The sequence below is a fragment of the Schistocerca serialis genome, chromosome 11, assembly GCF_023864345.2.
Source record: "Schistocerca serialis cubense isolate TAMUIC-IGC-003099 chromosome 11, iqSchSeri2.2, whole genome shotgun sequence".
NCBI lineage: Eukaryota > Metazoa > Arthropoda > Insecta > Orthoptera > Acrididae > Schistocerca > Schistocerca serialis.
In genome coordinates, this window is record NC_064648.1 from 141,837,161 (window position 1) to 141,855,452 (window position 18,292).

At 44.1% G+C, this 18,292-nt stretch overlaps 2 protein-coding genes across 4 annotated transcripts in view; both read right to left on the minus strand.

Moving 5' to 3' along the window:
• Nucleotides 1-14,589, minus strand: part of LOC126426551 (uncharacterized) — a 47,661-nt gene extending 33,072 nt beyond the window's left edge. The window contains exon 1 of the mRNA XM_050088453.1: nt 14,500-14,589. The gene's annotated coding sequence lies outside the window, so the exon portion shown is untranslated. The remainder of the gene's footprint in view (nt 1-14,499) is intronic.
• The window catches only part of LOC126426866 (speckle-type POZ protein-like), a 299,470-nt gene that overhangs the window by 267,426 nt on the left and 13,752 nt on the right, over nt 1-18,292 (minus strand). The window lies entirely within an intron of this gene.

Genomic DNA, 18,292 nt, shown 5'->3' on the forward strand with positions numbered 1-18,292 from the left:
CGATTCCGGACTGACCGCCGCTGTTTGCGAAACACGAAAATTTGGGCCGGATCTGAACTCTAACCCGAATGCCGCACAAACTTCCACAGCTCACGTCAATGCGGGTTCGTAGAATGCGAAACCATTTGGTAATGTTTACCACAGCTGCAATCGTGAGAAGAGTGTGTCTGCATCTCTCAAGGGCACTGAAGTGTGATCCGGAGATGAAATTAACACGTACATTGCAAACATGGAGTTGAATTTCAGAACTACGTATCACTGTATTTCTGATTTAGAATCTCGTTGAGTACACTGGAATATGCAATTGGAATTATCGTGCATTGACGGAGACTAATGGGTTACGATTTCCCACAATACTGTTGTCACGGCGTAAATACGAGACTGGAGCTATGGCTTGGCCCACTTTAAAAGTATGCTCTCTTCTTCATCAGCGGTAAGATTAGCTTCCGTTTTGTTTTGCAAAGACGTAGTTATATTTCTTGCACGGAAGGACGTTTCTAGGGGAACCTGTAGTTTTCTTTCATTTCTATTCCGAGCTCAGCAGCTAACTGCACATTCCTGTCTTCTGGTATCACGAGATCTCAAAACGACGTCGTCCATATGTGTGAAACACAGCCGGTATCGGTAATTTCGAAATTTGTCTGTGTCCGTACCTCTTCAAACTGATGTCCGCATATAACTACCAAAACCAGTTATATTTTTATGAAAAAAGCTAACGCACTCCAGAGAACAAAACGGGCTGCATGCCGTGCAGACAAATATGGCCGCCGATATGCGGCAGTGTGTCGGCAGCGTTTAGTGCGCACCGCGAATACGGCACGACGCTGCTTTCAGCTGTAGGGACAATCTGTGTGCGCCTCACGCCGCCCTGCACGGCGTGTGGAGCAGCCACCAACGACGCTCTTAAAGCCCAACTCCAGAAAATAAGCTGCTTATGTGTGAGCAGTAATGAAGAGGAGATGAGATTATAACATTTTCAACATTTCGCGGCCCTGTCAGCAGCTGTATAAATATTAATTTGAAATTAACAACAGCCCCAGTTGCAATGTTTACCTAGATTTACCTAGGTTTCAGTTGGGACAACCCAACCTTCTTCAGAATAAAAGGAACTAAGATTTGTCCATACTGGACAACGTCAGAAACTAGAAACTAGAAACTATAATACAGAAATACGTCGCCACGTTGTAATAACTTACCCGGGAAACAGCCACGGCCCCACTCCGCGACCGCTGTACGGCAGCAACGGACGTTGTACTGGTACTGTCCACAGCCTCGAGAGCGCATGCGCGACACACTGTGTTAACACTCGTACCAACGTGTACTGCTAAACTTAAAATTTTATGAACAACCAGGTGCGGCTAACGAAGTTGACGTACACGTTGTCCAGTAAGGAGCACAGACAAAGCGACTGTCTTAACATTTGTAATAGTTTCTTGGACGTCAAAAGTGAAGGGACCAATGCATTTACTATTTTAAGCCAACCTAGCATATTTGAGCTAAACATCGAACTTGACCGCATGGGGATAACTACGGGTTTGAAATACCGGATAATCCCAGCTATTCGGCAAAACGGGAGTGCTAAAACATGTTGATTACTCCCTACGATTATGGCGGATGGAATAACGGTTGAAAACCTTCAAAAAAGTTTTTGCTTCGCAGCTGCAGCTGGTCGTTGAGAAGGTAATTTTTTGTCATGTAGTACGTGAACTTCGCAGTGCAAGAGCTGAGTATTATTCGGAGGGTTGAGTGCGTGAGCCGTTTGCACCAAGTGTTCAGCGAGTGTCGAACCACGCTTGCCATCCGCAACTTTAGGAGGTATAGGCTCCTTGTATCTCGTTAGTAAGGCTCTTCCTGTTTGGCCGATGTAAAATTTCGGACAATTGTCACATGCAATCCTGTAAACTCCGGATAATGACAATTTAGGCTTTTTTAAAGTGTGAATCAGGTTCTTCTGCAGCCTACTATTAGTAGGCAAAATTGTCTGGAACCCCGGGTTCTTTAGAAGACGCCCTATTTAATATGAAACTTTACCTATGAAGGGACTGACTTCCAGCACGATAACCTAACGTGGAACTTTTATTATTATCTACTTTCCTGTCTTAGAGCCGTCTCTTTATTTCAAGCTCGTAACCATTATTTCGGGCTGCTGTTTCCAGGGTTGCCAGTTCGTGTTCCAAGGCTTCTGCGGATGGGGGAATGGATATCGCTCTATGTATACTAGAACGAAAAAGTGCCATTTTATGTGCCAGCGGGTGTGCAGAATGGGCAGGTGTGGCATTTTTTCAACCTGTGTCATATTCAATGTGATCATCTACTACAGATAACGTAAGATATAAGTAGTTCAACGTCCTACTGGGTGACTCGCTTTCAAGAGTAAAAATAATTTTCTCGTGGAGATCGTTGAACAGTACAAGTATCTGATCTATGTCTTCTTGGGATGAGTCAATTACCAAGAGAATATCATCCATGTATCTCGGCATCTAACTTTATTTTCTCCGCCATCTCTATATTATTAACAAAAAATTGAGATTCTATCGTATCCTTGCTAGAGGACTAGCCAATGCTAACCAGTACGGTTGTGGGTGTATTTTGTCTTTAAAAGAAAAGTAATTGTATTTCAAAACAAGGCGCGGGAGATTCATGAGCACATCAATTTCAATATCTGACAATTTCTTATGGACGTGTAAGTCCGATCTACAGGTACGTTGGTGCGGAGGCTGGAAACCTCAAAGGGGGCCAGCTTGGATGTGGCATGGCAGATTACGTTATTCAGTTTATTTACCATTCGACAGAGTTTCTGGAAGTAATTTTTCTAGAAAGCGAAGTTGTCCTTAATTTTGTAATGTAAACAGATAGCCAGCTTATGGTACATACGATTTGTACCGTCCACGATCGGACGTATCGGATGGAAGTTTTTGTGAACTTTGAATTGTCTCGTTAGTACGGGCGGCTTCGGGTTCATATTCAGGAGTCATTTCTTTAGAAACACTCCTATTAATTTATTGGTTTTCTGCAAACTTGTTCTTATCTCTTTCTGTAACGCTTGAGTAGGATCTGATTCGATGGAAGTACTGCCATTTTGATCGAAAAATGCCTGTTTTTTCTATGTATTCCGCTTTGGAAGCTATAATTAACGAGTTCCCCTTATCGGCTTTCGTAACTAGGGCGCCATTATTCTCCAGTTTACCATTAATACTTTTCACCGGTCTATAACGTAATGCTTCGATTGAGCGACACACCGTTTTCTAAGATTTTACAGGATTAGCCAAACCGCGTTTGAACATTCTTTGGCGTTTTGGTACACTCCAAACCTAATTTAAGGCCTGCTATGAAATTGTCTACCACGTGTGGTTCTTTAATCGCAGGTGCGATATTGAATTTCAGCGCTTTGGACAGTAACTGGGTCTTAGCTGTTGAAAACATTATAGAAGTTTTATTAATAACACGCTCACAGAACGTGTGTGTGAAACCTGTATTATTGGAACATCCTTGTTGGTTACCTCTGGTAACACCCTTGGACAAATTTGACAGTTTTTTCGCATGCCTTGCAGCGATTTCTTCTTTCTGTTTACCAATGAAATCATTATCTATTCGATAATTTTAAGACTTCGAATAGTGCATCGATATTTCAAGATACAACTAATAAACTTTCTCGTTTAACCAACCTTTCTTTGTATACAATTCCGCAATTCTGTTATTGAGGATCTGAGCTATGAATTTCTTTTTGAAAGTAGGCGATTTGTAATATGATTTTCCTACACAATTCGGAGTACTAGCGTGGCCATTTCATTTATAAACAAGTGTGAACAGAATAACGTGACCCCGAAGTTTGCCAGCGGATATTCCATGCCGCAAAACACAATCGTTGTTTCCGTTGAACGGACAGCACGGCTCTTATCAGAGACCCATCTGAGAAGAAATTCCTATGTTCTAGGTCAAAATGCGAGTAGATTTTTGTTTTGTAGAACATCCTCACATCCCCCCCCCCTTGGCGCCCCCCCCCCCCGCTCTACAGAGACAAAACGCGACGTTGTTAAGGCGGTAATGAACGGAAGAATTTCGAAACACTGACTACTTCTAACAGGGAAGAGAGGTGGTGAGCCCTACACAGCGTATCCCAGACCCAGTCGTGTTCACGGTCGGTGCAGCAGAGTCCGCAGTCCGTGGTTAGCGTCCCAGGTTCGATTCCCGGCCGAGTCGCTAATTACCTTCTCTCGGTGTTTGCGCCGCCCCCGTAACTTCGGGTCATCTCCACCGCCGAGCAGATCGGCCAAGTTGAAGGAAACGTTCTTCTGCCTGAAAACTTCCTGTGGCGTACACATTTGTTACGCGCCAATGTTTCCCGGCTCAGCGTGAAACATCGCTTTCAAACGATATGAAGCACACAAAATGCACCGTCATGAATGTAACTGTATACCGTCATGTGCATAACCGTAATACGTTACAGTGCTCTTTTCCAACACACTTGTCGTGTATCAATCAAATCTAAACCTAAAGCACCACAAAATTAATACCGTGATGGGGCATGCAGTAAAACTAAGTAACCACCTACGGATCCAAACCTGAGACGACTCTGCGGAATGTGGTGGTGGGTACTTTGTTCACCGAAGCCGTTCTTCGCTGCGCCGTGACGTCATTGTTGCTGCTGCCGCCGCCGCCGCCGCCGCCGCCGCCGCCGTCGCCCCCCCCCCCTCCCCCCCCCCCTCCCAGGTGTGCTCACAGCAGCCGGTTTCCACCAGCCTCGCCGCGTGACGTCACCCGCTGACCCTGGACTGGCGACCCGCAGTAATCTGCACTGGGCGGACGCCCGCTTCCTGCCCACAAACCGCTGTTCCGCCGGGCCAGCGCGTCTCCTCGAAGCTTCCAGGCTTGCAGCGAAATGGCGACGACGAGAAAAATCGAGAAACTGCGGCCAATAAAGACGCCTTACCGAGGATCACCCTACCCACGCACCATTCGTGGGCGGAAGAGGAACCTAAATTTTCCCTGTCTGTTCCCTTGTGATGCGCCGAGTACGCTGGCCGGAACTTATTCTGTGGCGGCTGTTTTTTTCTGCAGTGACCCTTATATATTTGCGCTGGTCACTTTCAACAGTTCCCAGTAAGTGGCTGTTGTCTGCGCTCTGATTCGTTGATGCAGAGGAGACTGACCGGTCGCCGTATTCGGTTTTATACTACCGGAGCACTGGTGCCACATTTAGTGGCTTTGTATTGAACCAGGAGCAAGGAAAAAATCCCTCGAAATCTCGTAGCTACAGGTACGAATTCTTACAATATAACCGCGCAAAATATCGCTATATGACGTCATCCCCGCAAACTGCACTTACTTTAGATTCAAATACCAAGTTTAATTTCTGACGCTTCAAAGTAAGCACAGTAAGAAACTAACTACAGTAAGGTCCGCACTGTGGATCACCACACAAACTGGTAAGAGTTGACGCCATCGTTTTCTTTAGTCCTGTCTGAAGTATTTCGGTCGAGAAAAGCCACATTAATAAAGCTTTGCGTGAGTTTATAAAAACTGCACCGTCCATGATGTAATTAATATATTTTTGAAGCACCTACAATAAAGAGGCTACCAAGATGGTAGTAATTATCTTTTAGCCAAATTAGAGACTAACCGTCCATAGATATAATTTTCATGTTTTACGTCCGTCTAGGTGGTAATGATTATTTGCATATTTTTATGTAAATAAGTACAAAGAGGAAATAATTTGTACACGCAGTAAGTATAAGTAAATACGCAATACTAATTTCTGTAGGAGAAAAAGAAAGAGAAACAGCTGTTTGAAACTCCTAGATAAGGAGACAAAAATCCCTGACTTGCCGGTCGTCTTGTTTCTTTGGAGTTGGCAAAATTTACACGACAGAAGAAAGAAGGCATGAAGGTCGGGGGCATATTTTGAGAAACAGTAAGGAGAACGATATTTGCTATCAGCAGATTTGCCCAAGTATTAAGCATTTTAATCGTAAATAAACGAGAGACGGAATTATTCGTGAGTGGTAACGAAAATTCATTGTATCAGCTGTGCAACTCAGAGACAAGCAAAGGTCCTGCAGTGCTTTATAGAGGACGTTACTTCACCTACTGCGGCATTTCGCAACTTGTAATCGCAGTTTTACGTACGGAAAGGAACGACGCTTCAGTGACACTGTAAGTGAACTAAGGGTAGGTAGGGCGTGAATTACAAGTTAATGAACAGCAACACTGACAGCTCACCATACACTAGGTATTTAAGCGTTAGAAAGCACTTGTGTATAAATTTCTGAGCATTATTTTGAAAGAAGAATAAAGCCATTGATGCAGTGGTTTTCCGTACTTGGCTCTCCACGTAACGAACTTCTACATCCAATTTTAGAATTCAAACACTTACACTCGACGTATTAACGATACCTGCGTCTTTGTATACGTCAGTTACACGCGGAACCGCATCGGTTACGTGTACGTACATAATTAACTTGTGTACCACAGAGGAGTAATATGGGTTCAGTAGAAGTAGGCATGTTCTTGTTGTTGTGGTCTTCAGTCCTGAGACTGGTTTGATGCAGCTCTCCATGCTACTCTATCCTGTGCAAGCTTCTTCATCTCCCAGTACCTACTGCAACCTACATCCTTCTGAATCTGCTTAGTGTATTCATCTCTTGGTCTCCCTCTACGATTTTTACCCTCCACGCTGCCCTCCAATACTAAATTGGTGATCCCTTGATGCCTCAGAACATGTCCTACCAACCGATCCCTTCTTCTGGTCAAGTTGTGCCACAAACTTCTCTTCTCCCCAATCCTATTCAATACTTCCTCATTAGTTATGTGATCTACCCATCTAATCTTCAGCATTCTTCTGTAGCACCACATTTCGAAAGCTTCTATTCTCTTCTTGTCCAAACTATTTATCGTCCATGTTTCACTTCCATACATGGCTACACTCCATACAAATACTTTCAGGAACGACTTCCTGACATTTAAATCTATACCCGATGTTAACAAATTTCTCTTCTTCAGAAACGCTTTCCTTGCCATTGCCAGCCTACATTTTATATCCTCTCTACTTCGACCATCATCAGTTATTTTGCTCCCGAAATAGCAAAACTCCTTTACTACTATAAGTGTCTCATTTCCTAATCTAATTCCCTCAGCATCACCCGACTTAATTAGACTACATTCCATTATCCTTGTTTTGCTTTTGTTGATGTTCATCTTATATCCTCCTTTCAAGACACTGTCCAATCCATTCAACTGCTCTTCCAAGTCCTTTGCTGTCTGACAGAATTACAATGTCATCAGCGAACCTCAAAGTTTTTATTTCTTCTCCATGGATTTTAATACCTACTCCGAATTTTTCTTTTGTTTCCTTTACTGCTTGCTCAATATACAGATTGAACATCGGGGAGAGGCTGCAACCCTGTCTTACTCCCTTCCCAACCACTGCTTCCCTTTCATGTCCCTCGACTCTTATAACTGCCATCTGGTTTCTGTAGGCATATACTTATAATTTACGTACATTATCTTTCGCTGCTTACGGAAACATTCCCGACACTAAGGTACACAGTGTATGTACTGGGATTAAAGTCAGCACGTCAAGTGTAACCACGGGTGTTCAGAAAGTACCAGATTCTGTGAATTAAATATTACGCGCTGCAGTGGTTAATTGTAAGAGCACAGAAGTACTTTGATGATTAACATTTCGCGGGTGTTCCTGGAAGCACATTATGTGTACAGATATTATGTACGTTATTGAAATAATCCGTAAATGCAATGTTGTCAACCAGACTGACTAAGAATTTAAAGACTTCTTGGCCTTGTGTAAAATGAGCTAGGGGATCGAGATCATGAGTTGAGCTGCTCAGCACCGTACTGGTGTAGAAACTAAGGACGACGGGTAAAAGGCGAGACAAAGGGCTACCATGAACGATTCACTCGTTTCCAGAATTCACATTTTTCCGAAGTATTAAGTGTACGAATATGATTGCATGCCATTACGAATTCAGCGCCTTGCCAAAATGCCGACAAGGCAAGACTTTTCATGTGTTGGAACATGCGAGGTATTTCACCAAATGTGGCAGCTGCAAAAAACTGTGTAAGGGGGTGGGGGGCTAAACGAGATTTCTGTACGCAGTCCACACAAGTCAACAGCACGCAAAAGCCACGAACTCGTAACACCGCAGCCAAGTGTGTGGAAGACAGTGCGTCGGCGGTTACACTTCAAACCGTACCGTCTGGATCCCTTACAACAATTAAAAGCGGACTGTTACGGCCGGCGCCTTCAGATTTGCGCCACATTGCAGCGATCAATTGAGGATGGACATTTCGCCCCCACGCTGATATTCAGCGACAAAGTAACTAACACTTTACTGAAAAAGTTTATCTCCGCAATGTGAGAGTGAGCCGTACTGAAAAACCTCACGTAATTTCGGCGCATGAAGGAGATTCGCCGAGGGTTAATGTATCCTGTGCAGTGTGACAGGCGAAGCTGAATGGGCCGTTTTAATACTGTGAGACAACTGTGGCGGGTACATCTTACCTCGATATGTTGCACTTGTGGTTGTTTGGACTACTCATTCCTTCAGGGAGCATCGATGTTTGTTGCTACCTAAACGACGAAATTTCGCATCGCTGGATTGGCCGTAGGCGGTTAACGCAAGTACTGACCAGCTTGCAAAAGCACTTAGCAATGGATGTTTGAAAATCTGAAACTGGTCACGGGTTTGTGTAGTTAAACTGTGTGTGTCGTAATTGCGGTTGTCTCCTATATTTAAGTCATAATGTTTATAATTCTAGTACAGCCCTGTTTCTCTTAATGTTTATTTTCGAAAATCTAGCGATTAAAATAGGGTTTCATTGCACTGTGGCTGACTCAAATGAACTTGAAATATTAGCAGAAGGCCACTCTATCACTGACTACACAAAGTAGAGGCCATAATGGATGTTACCGAGAACTCGCGTCACAGGTATGTATGCACGATGATCTTCAGAGCCATTTTGTTTCTTTTTAGACCACTCGGCCAATGGGCTTGCGAAAATTTGAAAGGGCGCGAAACACAGCAACGTAACAGTGAGACGCAGTACAAAAAACAGGCAAAAAACACCGTGGACGGGAGAACGCGGTCTGTACTCGTCCGGAGAGTGGGGGCTGCCGCGGGGCGACAGGCTGCACAGGTGTGGACCTGACCTGCCCCCACACTAGGGACAAGCGGTGCCCAGCACTGAACCTGCCGATTCCAACTGTGCATCACCAAAACGGACATACGACACTCTTCGAAAGCTAACATGCGTGAAATACGTGCCACACAAAAATTGTTACTGTAACATTTCATTTCTTTGGCTCCGCTGAGTGACAACCGTACTGTAACCTGACAACCTGTACCAGAACTCTGGCCAAGCAACAGATCACTTCTCCACAACACACTTTACAGAAAATAATATAACAGCCACGCGTTCTGTTGTATCCGTGAGTGTGTGTGACGTCACGCAGCACTACATTACGCCACGGGTCAATGTCGACGGCCGCTATCAGCAGCTGCGAGCTGCTCCAGTTTAGGCAGCCGCCTGTACTGGAAATACGGGTACTTGCAGAGCCTTGATGCTTTGAGAAAAGTGAAACACACGACGGAAGTCTGAGAAAACTGCAGATTTTTTAAACTGACTAACTACTAAATGGTTTATGACCACATGGGCACCAAGGCGACAGCGAAATTTTCACGAACCTTTTTTTTTCTCCGTCTGAGACATTCAAGTACCGGGTGCTTGTGAGTAAAATGCAGCTACTGACCCAAGTCCACTGTGGTCTGAGTATGGTAAGGCAGCGAAATACTGTAGACATGCTAAAGCGTTAACGCGAAACCAGTTGGCGCCGGAGGAAATCAATTCCAATACCAGGTGCGAATCTGTCACTGTGCAACACCTCGCGGAAGTCTCCGGTGCTCATACTGAACAAGTTCTGCAAGTGGCGGTTAATAATATCGACATTCTGCCTTTCTCACTTGTTTGTCCCTTCCTGTCCACATTCCGTTCCCAATGCATTAGATATGGGAACATTTCTTTCCGGTGTAAATCGGTTCCGCAAGGGCGCATTAGCATACCAAGTTTCGCTGCCATACAGCAGTCACAGCCCACGATGGACCTCTGCTAGTGGCTCAACTTGAGACTACAAGCAGCCAGTGGTACAGCGAATGACGGACATTTGCCACGCCGGACATTTGCCACACTGGCCCCTTCGCCAGGTAGCTTGACTAGCGATCCCTCAGGTTAGGGGCGCCCTTCCTCATACTACTTCTGTCCGCTTTCAAACCGCCGTCTTCACGTCTTACTCGATGCAACCAGTACGTAAGGGACCTCCATCGACATCTCGGGGAAATACAGAGCTGCTTCTCCGAAATCGAAACATTTATAACATTTGGGAAACGATAGGAATACCGACGACTAAGTCAGTATGTGATTAGTTGTGCCAAGTATAAATGCAGATCCCTCTGTCTGTACGGTAGCTTCCTTTCACGCTTACTTATTGAGATAGAAACAGTCTATCGCCATGAGAACAACAAGAACGGAAAGATGTAAAAGAGAGTGCGCATGTACGCTAATCATTTCTTTTTGGTCACTGCAATGTGCCTACTTATCTCTTGCGGCGAAACATTAGTTAATCAAGTGTAGCGGGACAATGTTCAAAACATGACTGAAAATACGCTACTAAATAGAGATAAGAACTTCTATGATTGACATGTCATCTAAAGTCTACGTAGATTTTTAAAAATGTAATACAGAATGCTATGCTTGTAACGTACGTTGTTCTACATTGTTTAGCTCTGGTATTTACAGAGTCACAGAGAAAACATCCTAGGTTTTGGAGGGAAAAGCCGTAATTATAATGATCTGCACTGCAACAGAAACAAGAAGCACCACGTAGGGAAAAATAATGTAATGCCTGTTCCAACTCACAAGTGACATTGAAGCAGATAGTTCCTGTGACAGTGTGGGCAGAGGTTATATTCGACAAGCTGAATAAATTAATAACTGGCGCCTTTTGCCGACCCCCGGTATCAGACGAAACAGTTGCTGAACGGTTGAAAGAAAACTCGAGTCTCATCACAAACAGGTGCCCTACCCATACAGTTATAGTTGGCAGTGACTTCAATCTACCTTCCGTATGTTGAGAAAAATACATTTTCACACCCTATTGTAGATAGAAAACAACTTGCGTAATTGTTCTAAATGCTTTTTTAAAAATTATTTTTAACAATTAGTCCACGAGACCGTTCAAATTGTAAAATGGTTACGGAAACACACTTGATCTCTTCGCCACAATCACGAGCATCACGACGGATAGAGGGTTAGTGAACACACAGTCATAGCGAGGATCAATTCCGTAAAAAAGAAATTCACCAAAACTAAAGGCGAAATATATCTATTTATAAAAGCTGCTAAAAATTCGGTAGACTTCTAAGAGACACTCCCCAATCCTTCCAAACTATGTAAGTGAAGACCATATGAGGCATAAAGGTCAAAGAAATGTTATCAACAGCACTCGAGAGATTCGTACCAAATAAATTAATAAGAGACGGAAGTGATACCCCATAAATGTGGCGGAAACTCCAAAGAGCTTCTGGTCCTATTTTTAGTAAATCAGCGGAAAGGCTCAGTAAGTAGCTTTACTACGCGGCGGGTGAGGGGGAGGGGGGGGGAGGGGGAGACAAGGGACCCAACCCTTCGGAGCAGCTAAAATCGTGGCGAATGTCCGCACACCGGTACAGCACGGTTCCTCCCGCACGCAGGTTACCCTCAGCCAGGTGTCAGGGCGACACCTCGCCACCGCCTCCATGTTGAGTCACGTTTACTGCCGGCCCAAATATCCTGCGAGACACCACAGTGTGAAATTTTATGCAACTATCACATTTTACTGGTGGACAGAACACCCAATGAATTGAAAGCGCCCGGAAACACTGTACACACTCCCAAGTCACGAGTGACCTTACTCCCTTATTATTGGATATCTATGTGTGACCTAAAGAGCTGATTCCACACATTCGCGATTAAATGGCGGCCTTTTTAGGAAACTGTTTTGGCTGCCGCTACTGTTCGTCGGTGAACGCCACAGTTTTCTACAATTCAGCAACTCTTATCTCGCTACACACGATACGTTTTGAACAGGTCTTTAATACGGCGTGCATCAATTGCGTTGTATATTTTGTGATAGGCGAGTATAAATACGGAAACCACCACACATAGTTCCACGTCACGAAAGTGAAGGGCATTTAGAGCACCGATTCCGGGTTACTTATCACACATAAAATTCGCGCAACTTTTATCAAATCATCGTGTCCCTCACGTGTGACGACAGTCACTTTTCCGTGACGTCACGCGTTCTTTGCTGGCAGTGGATGAGGGGAGCACACTGAACAGTCGTCGTGTTGATCTACCTGTTTGCCAAGGAAATTGTCAATTTTATGGTTTTGGTATTCAAATTTGCATTTTACGACGATGTGCAGTCTGACACATGGCATTTTTGAACTCTTCAAGACAGACCGTCTTCAGTACTTTCTCATGCCGAAGTGTCTGTAAATGCGACGTCAGTGGCCACCGACAATTCCGAAACTGTGACTTACCATCAATAACGGGTAAGACTTCTGTAACAGTATCTGGCTAAACGAAATAACGTTTACTGTAGGTTTCTGTCAAACAATTAGCAAATGCCCCCACACATGTTATAATTTTGACGTGATTCAGCCCTCTGACGGAACAACAAATCTACCTCGATTCTCACAATTGTTGCACTGGAAATGGCACAAATTAAATCTAGATTCTGCCGCCGTTACAGGCTGCACATAGAAATCTACACTGCACTTTAATCGTGTAATTTGAACGTGAAATGAAGAAGCTGGTAAATGACGGCGTCAGAATCACCGACATTCATTCCTCCCCCACATAATACACGACTGAAGCGCAGGCCGCACACAACACGGCGCCTCTCTCAGATGGCTGACGCGTTGCTTTGTCGACACACCGGGCTCTCTCATCAGACAAATAGTAACACGAGAACAGCCCAACAAAGCGATGCAGCGTTGCACAGTGCTAAAAAAAATTTCATCAGCAAATCACAAACGAGGAGACGTGACAGAGCGATAAAAATACGAAATGTTTATTTCGTGAAGCACAAACATTACGATAAATTCTCAAGAATTCGCCAACTACTACGCAGATGGTCGCCTGTTTGTAATGAGGGTGTTGGGGAAAGCTACAGATTGCTCGTTGACCATAACCTTACTTCCAGAACATTGTGAAAATACGCAAATGAACGCGAGTGCTGCGTCTCATCGCCACAACCGTGTCGGCGTCACGCCACGAGTTGTGATTCGCGAACGGATTTCAGGATCCGCAACGCCCACGCACGAAACAGCTTCCTACGTCTCATTACTTTGCAGACGAGTTTGCGTGTGTAACATCTGATGTTAAGCATGTAAGCGAGATAAAGTTTAGAAACGGTTTGAAATTGTTCTTAATGTGTGTTCGAAAGCAAGTACTCATTCTGAAATACTGGGTAAACACAGTCTGCTTAATTTGCGCTGCTTTTTAAAGAAAAGCCCGTTTATCGCGCGTCTAAATTTTTGACACGTCATGTCTACTGATGTGTGGGCCGTACGACGATGTAATTTTTGCAGATACCCTACGGGGTGTGGGGATACTGTCTGTAAACTGCGTCGCGAATAGGTAGGTACTGACAAACTACAACGATACGTCTGATGTCTAAGTTGACTCCATGAACAGCGACAACGTGGCCGGAGTAGGGGGGTAGCGGAAAAATCTCTCCAGTTTTTGTAGTCTTGCGTGCAGCTTCTTGGAAGTCGGTAACGGCCCTCATTCTGAAATACTGTCCGACTAACGTCCGCGTATTTCAGCGCCCTTAGTCACGTTACCTCGCGACGCGCAATGTTTCCAACTTCGGTACTCCTCTTACTGTGTGACAACCGCAATTTAAGATTATACCTCTGAATGAGTACATCTTGACAACATTTCAGATGTCTGAATTCCGCCACATTATGCGAAACATTAAAAAATAAATTTCTGCCACGCCTGCAAGCCGCTACACGCCTTGTCGCACTGAAACTCGCTTACTGCAAAGTTCTGCGTTTGATGGTTTTCGTACTTGCGTCCTACGAACATAATCAAGAACGCGAGGTTTTCATTTTAAATGCCTGTTGTACGTGAATTCCGTGGAAATCTACACTGGCACATCGAAACACTAGCCGACTGAATGTGGCGTTATTTTCCATTCGTTCCAAGTTATTCTCGCTCAAGTTTTCATGGACTGGAGCAAGGCCATAAGTAACGACCTATAAAGTACTGAACACTCAAGACGGTAATTTAACACACTGTTAGCCACCCCTTTGTTCGTAGCGGTCGTAATTTTTCAAATTAAGACAAGTATTCGACAAGAGCAGTAAGTGAGTTACGCGACAAAAACCACACAAAAGCGTGCAGAACATCCGCCGCTCCCATAAATTCCTGCCTTACCTTTCTGAGGTATTCCCGTGGAGACACAAGATACACGAGCTCTGTCTGGGCAGGCTGGACAACGTGGCACGCTGCTTCCCTCCAGGCTGCTGCGTCACAACTGGACCGCACAGACAGCCGGCTGTCCCACCCAGCGCTGACGTCACGGGGCGGCGTTGTCAGCTCGCGCGGCAGGCGAGGGAACGGCTGCAGCAGGGCGTCTACGTCTGTGTCGGCACTGCCGGACCGCCTGCGTACCACCCACGCCACAGTCAGTTATCTCGAACCGCGCTATACAGCTGGCAACACACACCCCCTTCGCCTGGCGCCCCAAAAACCGGATTTCGTAAACCGATTTCCCAGTACCGCTTTTGGTGAACGCAAAGATGGAATAAAGACGCTGCATTTTGGTCACGGGATGAGGAGAGGTGTGAACACAACATCTTCCGTCATCGTGCTGAGTGCCAGTGACTTACGCGCGAGCTTCGCGATTCGTATCGATCATTTCCTACTCCAGAAATGACGGACGAGTGTGACAAGTTTTCGTTAAAGAACGTTACAGGGATATCAATGCTGAGGTCATCGGTGCCTGGGCTCACGTACTACTTGCTCTAACTTAAAACAAGTTACACTGAGCACGACACACATTTACCCTCAAACGTGTGTAGCAACTGAAATCATTCTGTGATTTCGTTGATACTGGATACGGGAAAGTTCTTGGTAGTATTAAAACTAGATGCTTGTCATTGTTGCCAGGAGTTACAAAAGTTATTGACATGTATGAACCTTTGAAGTCTTGTTTTCTATCTCAGAATACATGTCCCACGTTGCTGAAACAAATTTTCGAGAACCGACAGTCACTTCTTTGGCTTCATTTCACACAATGCCCATTGAAAATGTTTTTTTAAATTCAATCCAAAAGTTGGAAATAACCACAGTTTCAGCTTGCTTCAAGAAATAATACCATTTTAATTAACTTGGAAAAGAAGGTACTTTCACTCAGTCAAAATACGAGCCTTTTACCAATTCTATGACACTTTTGTGACTTGTTTGGAAAAGTAGAGTTCTCCACCTCAACCTCTGAAATCATCTCATTGGATAACACAAAAAAAAAAAAACTGTTTCTTGGGCTGAACTTTTAAATTTTCTGATAATTCTTAAGGCAGTAGACTAATGTGCAACATTTCAGACGAGATACGATGCGTGAACATTGTATCCCAGAAATTTGAGGAATTGGAAAAAGCTGATTTGGAAACAGTTAAGAGACTGTGTGATATATTCCACACACTTAAAAGTACAGGTACTTCATGTAAAAATATAGACACGCTTGTGAATTTTGCTCCTGCTGTACTATACACAAATATTGTTGTGGAAAGAATATTTTCAACTGTGAAGTCCCTTTGGAGGGTGGAATGTGTAGTGCTAGAACCACTTCATTCCCCACACGAGTTGTGTGTCTCATATTAGAGGCCAAAAACGAACATAAAATTCTTTGTCAAGTACAGAGTAGAGGTGCTCTTATTCAGTAATTGTACTGTCTAATTATTGGATTTATAGTGAATTCTTGCAATGGGCCTTTGTCCTCAGAAGTTGACTGCCGAAAGTAGTTGCTCTCTGTCCCAGTGTACTTAAAAGCAGAATAAGCAAGCATTCTTCAAAACTATATAATGTATGGATGGTCAGTGTCTGCATCAAGTAAATCCTACCCCATATTTAGCAGATTGGGTTCCGCATTTGGAGGCTGCATTCGACAGAGACGTACCATATGTCGAAGTTTAAGCACCATGTAATATTTTCGTGTGTTTTAATTCAGACATAAATGTCTAGTGGCTCTTTACACACCACCTCATAGAGCCCCTCTGCTTCCTAGTCAATCTCCCTCAAATCATTCAGTTCTTATCTTCCCTTAATAGCGATCTATCAATAAAATTGTAATATGTTGTCTTGTGTATCCAGTACGAGGATATTTCATTCCTTAGCTCATACAACAGCCTGACAGGTGGTGGTTTTCTCTGCTATTTTTCCAGTACATGAACGAATTTCAGCCACAATCTAAGTTTGTGTGTCTGGTGCGTGCTCAATGAAACGAAAATAACCTCTGTTTGCTTGGTGGCTGTTGGTATTTGAAGTCAGGAACATGTTTCATTCGGAACACCGACTTTGCCATTAAATCTGAATTTTGCGGAGAACAGGTAGCCTTCATAATGGCGAGACCCTTCTGCACAGGGTTTCGGTCACCCCAGGGATCTTATATCGATGCTGTGACATTGTTAGGGTGTACTAACATGTAAATTTTATTTTCTACAGATCTCACACAATTACTTCATTGTGGTTGATCAGCGTTGTTGCTTGCTTTATGAAACAGTGTCGTCTTTGGTGTCTGTTTTGAATTTTGTGTGAAGTGTGTTTATGGTACTTTGGGAGCTTTTCGTTGTAATCCTTTTGATTGGGGAGTTTTTTAAATGTAATTAATCCTCGGTGTGACAATGATTTTGCGCTGGGAATTGCGTGTGAAGCTCATTTTCATTCTATCAGGTTGCTTGTGATGAATACTCTTGTTTAGCCAGTGTGATGAACTTGGTAAAAATTTAGCATGTTATTGAAGTGACTGTTTCAGGTAGTGTTTTTTTGTATAAGATTTTCATTTGCGTTATTCGGAAACTGTTACGTGTACTCGCTCCAAAAGCAGTACGAGGAGAAAAGAAAAAAGGTGGTGAGGAGTCAGTAGACGAAATGCCCAAAAAAGAGACTGAAAAGGTACAGACACGTGTAGGAGATAGGTTCTCCCCACTTTTAACCACGAAAATGTGCAAAATGAAACGGTAGGTTCCTCCGATTCGAGACAAATGAGTGAGCCAGACTTCAGTGGTGCAGCGGAGATGTTTAGATTTAGGACGTGCACAGCCTGTTCCAGTCACAGCTAGCAGTGTTTCGGGTCGAGTGCACAATTTACTAAGTGTGAGTGCGGGCGAGGCTGAAGCAACGATAAGTGAACAGAGGGCAGCAGAGCATGTAGCTCTGAGCAGAACATGATTGGCCAATTTGGCCACGCTGATAAAAAGAATAAGCACACAGCGAAGAGTTAAAGGCAGACTGCAGACTTGCTGGCGTCAAAGGACGAGCTGAACTGAGATTTAGTTGCCGAATATGGCACCTTAACGACTACAGTAGAATCACTGAGCTCAGAAATTGATGATGATATGGAAGAAACGTTCAGAACTTAAAATCAAGGACGACACTGCGCAATTTGAAGAAGCTAAGGTCATCGGTCTCTAGACTTAAACACTACTTAAACTAATGTAAACTAACTTATGCTAAGAACAACACACACACACACACACACATGCCCGTGGGAGGATTCGAACCTCCGGCGGGAGGGGCCGCGCAATCCGTGACACGGCGCCTCAAACCTCGCGGCACTTGGAGAGGCAGGATACAGGTTAAGTGGGATAGAAGGAGAACAGAAAAGAGTGAGCGGGAAAGGCTGGTTGTCAGGTGGCTAGAACAGGAGCATGGGGAATGTGACTGATAGTGATCATAGGGAATTCTTTAATCTACTAAAACGAATGCCCATGTTCACTGGCAACATACAGGGTGGCGCACGAAATGTGTTGCCATTTTGTTCTTGAATATGAACTTTGTCAATACGATCTGAAAGGAACATATACTACAATGAAGAGCCGCCCATGGAGATTTGCTCTAACTCAGCGCATACTGAATATGTCCGCCATTTCGTTTCCGACCTTCCTTCAAACGAATACTGAAGTTAGTGATTACCTACGGCACATGTCTTCCGCAATTTCAGTGGAAGCTT